The following is a 6809-nucleotide window of genomic DNA, read 5'->3' as shown; positions in this document are numbered from 1 at the left end:
ATTTTTCCCTTAACTATTAGAACCCCTGTCTGCACTAGGTGAGTGTGTCCCATGCTTTGAGAATGGGCTTTCTCTACCTGGCCTCTGTCTCCTGTGTCTGGGAGAAGAGAGAGAGAAATCAGGGTGGCAGTGTTACCAAACTCAAGTTTGGCTGCCTGTTGCTCAAAAGACCATTTACTCGGGACACATGGGTGTCTCAGTTGGTTAAGCATCTCCCTTTGGCTCAGGTCATGATCCCAGGGTCCTGAGATCAAGTCCCTCATCGGGTTCCTTGCTCAGTGGGGCGTCTGCTTCTCCCTCTGCCTGCCGCTCCCCCTGCTTGTGCTCTCTCTCTCTCTCTCTGACAAATAAATAAAATCTCTATTAAAAAAGACCATTACTCAAGAGATGAGTTTTTTATTAGAAAGGAATATGAGCTTCATTCAGGAGGCTGGCAACGTGGGGAGAAAGTGGACTCTTGTCCAAAAGCCATTTCTGAGGTTTCTGACTGGCCCAGGGTTTTTAAAGGGGATTAGGGTAGTAAATCAGCAGGGGGAGTACAGGGGCTGCAAAATTTCTTGATCATGTGCAGACTTGATGATGCAAGCCACAAACATTATCTCAGTGCTCAGGGCTTGTGCAAGGGGGTCTGGTGCTTGTTTCATTATGGGCAGGAATATTTTGTTCTTTCTGCAAGGGAGGGCAAGTTCTACAGATACACAAAGGAAGGTCAGTAAAATCATATATGCAACCAAAAAAAAAAGCATTTTGCTAAAAATTGCCAGGCTAATCAGAAAGCCAATTTGGCTTCAGATTTGCTGGCTTCTGTGGCCTGGGAATGTTCTCGTCCTTCACTCCTCAAGGTCAGTGGTCTGCAAATCTCAAAGAAAGGAAATTAGTTCTCTTATAGAACAAGGGACTTGGGTCAGAAAGTAAGAAGTGTGTTAACTTGAAGCAAGTTGACCCTTGAACACTCCCTGTCCAGTTTGCTTCCTGGAATGCTGGTTCTCTAATTCACTAATTCCTCCAACACTAGGAGAGTTAGTGGGCTTCATGGGGGCAGTAGGCAGTCCAGCCTTTTTAGGAATTCAATTAGACCTTAGAGTTGGAGGCTCAGGAGCAATGAAAAAGGGATAAATTCAGAGAGAGCAAGCCTTATGGGCCCAATGACATGGATCACCCTGGTCTCCTGGCTCTCCCCACCCCAGGGCTGCAGCATGCTCAGAATGCCCTCCTTACCTACAGCTCACCCAGGACACCAGAACTTAAGTTGCCTGGAGGAGTTAGCAATTACTGGTAGACCTCACCTCTCCAACTTGAAGGAAGTGCCAAGTTTGTTAGTGCCTCCTAGCTTTGCTCCACCAGCTGCTGTTGCAATGGTATGGTCCCACCCTCCCTTGCCCCAGCCAAACCTGAGGGCTCCTCCATCCCCTCGAGACTTGCCCATGACAAAGCCATCTCCAAAGATAGAGATGTGGGAAATAGTTTCACACTTTAGTTTATAAGTATATGAGAACATGATTTATCTATGTATATGTATCTGCATATGCTAGATTTTGGATGAGGAGGCTCAAGAATGACTCTGTAGACGTTTCCTTAATCTGTATGCAATGAATCCTCCCTTGTTGGCCCTCCAATTTACTCTAATGGTGCTTTCACTTTACATGTGGTGCACCGACTGTGGCAAGTCAAATCCTGTCTCTGGATTTCTTTCCAAGCATTCTTTTAAATCTCATTGCGCCATCCATGGCCCTGAGTATAGCATGAGCAGCACAAGAGTCCCACTTGAATGTGGTATCTTCTAAAATGTTGTAAATGTCCATAAGACCTTGGACAACACAAAGACTCTCGTAAGCAGCCTCGGCCACCTAGAATATGTTATCTCCACATACCCTTGAGGATTTGACTTTGATAGGTTTCATTTTCACTTGTACTATTTTGTTACAAGTACAAGCTGAAGACCAGTGGGAGAATTCCACCTCAGAACTGGTGTTTTCAATCAGTTGGCTCTGTGTTTCATCGCTCTTTCTTTTAGAGATAAGGGCTGAAATGAATGGATATTGGTCCCCATGTAAGAAGGACCCCAGTAGCACTGTCCTTTCCAACTGAGTGTGTTTAAGTCTTGTGTACAAAATATTAGTTGATGACCCCCTTCAGGGGCATCCTTGTCTGAATGTCATAGATACCAGCTAAAATGATGTCCATAGGGAAAGATTCCTTGAATGGATTTAATGTCAGCTGAACTTTTTATACTCAAATTCCTAAAATTTCCTGTAGAATGTTGAACTCTACAGAATCCAGGTTTGGGTCAGTAAAGGTGACATCCTGATGAACAACCTTAGCTAAAGCTTCAGGTGCCAAACTGTTATCATTAAGGACTTTGCTAAGAAGCTCTACCATTTTTTTCTCTGTTGGGCATAGTCTTAAGATTACCTTTCTTTCTAAATCATTAGTAAACTCATTGGATTCCTTTCCAGAATTTTTTTTTTTTTTCCAAGCCTGGAAACTTCTCCAAATTCTGTTTCAAAACTTCCTGTACTAATACATGAGCAGGGTCTTGATATCAACTGTGAACTTCTTGTTCTTTCCTCCCCCTTTCTTTTCTTCTATCAAGCCTTCTGGAAGAAGGCTTCCTTCTGCCTGCATGCCCAGGTTATGGCAGCTTTCTCAGAGGCATGGAGCAGCTCACGGGGCATGTCTGACATTTTTTAACCTTGCTTTTCAGTTGAAGCTGCTGATGGAACTGGTACCCCTGGGCCTTCAAAGTTCTGGAAGATAGGAAATTCAAGACCAATGTGTCAGCAGGCTTTATTTCTCTTGAAGTGTCTCTCCTTGGCTTGCAGATGGTCACTTCCTTGCTGTGTTCTCACATGGCCTTTCCTCTGTGCATAACTTTTTTTGCTTTGTTTTGTTCTTTGCTTTTCTATTTTAATTACAAAAGCAAGTTTCCAACCAAAACACAGAAATCAGTCATAGAAAAATAAGAAAGGAAAAATCTCCAAGCTGTATAATAAAATCCTAGGAGTTCGGGCTCAGTGTGTATGTTGCAGCGGAGGGAGGACAGACAGATGACTGGCCATCAAAGATAAGGTAGAGCTATGGGAGATATTGAAGTTGTCCTTAATAATGAGAGAACACAATGATCTCATTGTTTTCATAAAGTCTTTAACCATTCTAAAAAGTAAAAAAAAAAGTATATATATATATATTTAATTTAAAGTTTTAAAGTTTTTGTAATGCTTCCAAAATTTTGAGAGTTTGGAGCAATAATGAATTAAAAAAAAGGTAACTAAAAATGGACAAATCATTATTCTAAATCATCACTATTCTTTTTGTTCATGTTTTTGAATTAAGGAAATAAATAAAAATAATACTATATAAAGAAATCTAGACCATGAAGAACTAGAATCAAAAGAACCATAGCTTCATATTCCATTTGCATGTTTCCTGGCTTTCCATAAAAACCTTGTACCCTGTTGAAACATATCATAAAACAAAATCAAAAGAATATATAGATTGTTAATATCAATTCTTTAAAGTAAAGATTACATTCAACCTCTCTATAAATAAGAAATTACTGGGCTGGGGGATGTCAAGTTTTATCTACCAGGTAAACAAAATTTTGGAGTACTTGGAATCTCTTTATTTAGCATTGAGCCAGAATGGATCAAATTGATTTTGTGGGTTTTTTTGGTCATGTTTGTACAGAATAGATATATATTGCAAAATTATGTCAAAATAATTAAAGTCAGTCTATTGGCTTTAAACAAGGTATAAATTTTAAAGGAATGTTATTTAGGTTTATCTGAATTAATATATTTTTCATTAACAGTAAACTATATTTTTAACTAGTATGACATTATGAATGTATAAATTAATGTATTACTAACATATCAATAATTGTCTAACCAATAGTTTATGTTATTTTTTTAAAAGATTTTATTTATTTGTCAGAGAGCGAGAGAGTGAAAGAGAGACATAGAGCGGCAAGCAGAGGGAGATGCGGTCTCCCTGCTGAGCAGGGAGAGAGATGCTGGACTCGATCCTAGGACCCTGGGATTATGACCTGAGCTGAAGGCAGACACTTAACTGAGCCATCCAGGCATTCCTTAACCAATACTTTAAAAGGGAAAGAATAATTTTCTGAAATGTAACACTACAAAATACCTAAGAAAATATTTACATGTTATCAAATTTCTTCATTTGGGATTTCCTTGGGTTGTTGTAAGTTTAATAATTTGTGGGTTTTTTTCTATTATTTTGGTGATGATCTTTTCTTGAACCCTATAGGAGAATCCTGTTTTATGACACTGTATTATGAACTTAATTTCAGATAGTTCCAATGTCTCTGGTATGTGGTAAATAGAATTATTTTGCAACATTAAAAATAATACCCAAGAGATATTCCAGGTAATTAAATTATTTAAAATATGCTGATACTAGTTTAATTTTAACATTTCATAACAGATGCAGATGCAAAAATCAAAGAAAATCTTATTTGTGCATTATGTATATTTTGGTCTCAAAGTTGCAAATAAAACAACAAGGAACTAATTGCCATGATAATCAATTTTGTAACAATTCTCTCTTTCAATAGAGATTGTAATAGTAAATAGTAAATAAGCAGATTGAAATGTAAAAAAATGTATTTTTTCATTAAAATATGTAAAAATAAAGAAATAAAAAAGTTGTACCTTAATGTGATAAATGCTAACCATCATCTAGGAAGATTAATTCTGGAGATAAATTGTATATTCTAAGTTATGATCAAGAATCTGCTAACTGGGGGTGCCTGGGTGGCTCAGTCATTAAGCGTCTGCCTTCGGTTCAGGTCATGATCCCAGGGTCCTGGGATCGAGCCCCACATCAGGCTCCCTACTCGGCCGGGAGCCTGCTTCTCCCTCTCCCACTTCCCCTGCTTGTGTTCCCTCTCTAGCTGTCTCTCTCTCTCTCTGTCAAATAAATAAAATAAAATCTTAAAAAAAAAAAAGAATCTGCTAACTGACTTAGAAATAAATACCAGGCACTATGTCGAAAGAAATTGAAAAATATATATTTTTAAAAACCTTACTATACTCGTAATTCTTAACTTTTAAAATGTATTAAGGAGAAACTACACAAATTGGAAAATATGCTCTATGCATAAAATTAAATATTCTTACCTAATTCAGTGTGCTTTCCTAAAGAAACCTATAAAATGTTAACTATATCATTAAAACAATTGAAATATCACACTTACTGATACTGACCAAAGCCTAAGAACCTAACTCCTATGAAAGTAGCAGTATGTGTCATTTGAAACATTTTTAAAAAAAACCTCCCTAATATTCCTAATTACAGAAAGTTGATAAGGAAACAAAGGCCAATTAAATAAATTAATTAAATCACAACAAATTTGACTCAATGGGATTTAAGCTGAAGTTCCAAAATGAAAAATATCCCTTTGGCATTACATAACAAAATTTCAGACATTTAAATGGCCATTGAATAAAGTTAGTGCAACTATAATCTACTTTCTCTCCGGCCAGGTATCTTTTTTTTTTTTTTTTTTTAAGATTTCATTTATTTATTTGACAGAGAGAGACGCAGCGAGAGAGGGAACACAAGCAGGGGGAGGGGGAGAGGGAAAAGCAGGCTTCCCGCTGAGCAGGGAGCCCAATGTGGGGCTCAATCCCAGGACCCTGGCATCAGGACCTGAGCTGAAGGCAGTCGCTTAACCGACTGAGCCACCCAGGCGCCCCGACTCCAGCTAGGTATCTTAATCAAGAAAATATTGTACTGTACCAGCTTTTAATTTTTTAGAAACCTTGGAAACCATACAGTCTTATATATATGATCACTAGACATCTGATTAGGGAATATGGATCATTAAAATATTTATTCTCTAAATAAATAAAATTAATATATTACTTTGTCATTATTTTTTATTATAACTTCAAAAGACAGTTAAAATACACAACACAGAGGAGAGGAAATGAAAGAGTATTATGCAGAGAATTACATAACACTTGATTAAGCCATATTATTATAAATTTCATGAATGCATATTCATTTAGACCCAACAGAAATGGCTAAAGTCATTTAAATTAAGTGCTATCACTTCATAGCTATTACGTGATACTGGGAAATAGTGTTACTGTAATAAAAAGGATCATAAAACAAACTGTACACTAAGAAATTTAACTTGAGCAAGTTAGATACAACTAAAATGTTAGAAATAGTAACTCTATTTTATTACTATTTTATATGAAAAATATGAATTTTCAGAGTTATTGATATGTTTGGGAGAATATTAATCTTCCTAGTGCAAAGGACTACAATAGGACTCAAAGGACACTGGAAAATTATATTTTTGAAAATTAAATTTCATTGGAAAATAAAGGCTTTGAATATCACCTCTTTGTAAGGTAATAAGGAAACAAAGAATCATTTCAAAGGTGACTTGAAATAATCCATTAAAGCTTGAAAAATAATTTCTGCATATGGGTGATTCATACATTTAAACAGTAAGGGAAATGGGCAGATATGTTTTTTTAAAGACTAGAGCTGTAATGTCAATCTGATTTGGGTGAGATTAACAAATTCAGGATAATTAAAGACTAATAGTACATAATGTGTGCATTTCTGCCACAAGTACCATTTATTAATTCATCAAATACTTGAGTATCTACTGCGGTGTTAAATGGGGCCTCTCTTGATTGGATGGGGGTCCCCAAATGTGGGGCCACCGATCAGGTGGAAGCTGGCGGCACAGGAGGTGAAAGAATTCACCTGAAGCAGAACAAAGGAGACAGAAGTTTATTGAATACACTTTGAGGGAGCTGCAGGCA

At 37.1% G+C, this 6809-nt stretch overlaps 1 pseudogene; it reads right to left on the bottom strand.

Annotated features, from left to right (window-relative positions):
• Positions 1 to 1505: 1505 nt before the first annotated feature.
• LOC110591535 lies at positions 1506 to 2684 on the bottom strand (annotated as a pseudogene).
• Between the last annotated feature and the right edge of the window lie 4125 nt (positions 2685 to 6809).

This window comes from Neomonachus schauinslandi, chromosome 2 (genome assembly GCF_002201575.2).
Source record: "Neomonachus schauinslandi chromosome 2, ASM220157v2, whole genome shotgun sequence".
NCBI lineage: Eukaryota > Metazoa > Chordata > Mammalia > Carnivora > Phocidae > Neomonachus > Neomonachus schauinslandi.
Note: the sequence above shows the minus strand (reverse complement) of the source record. Positions and strands in the feature narration are given on the sequence as shown.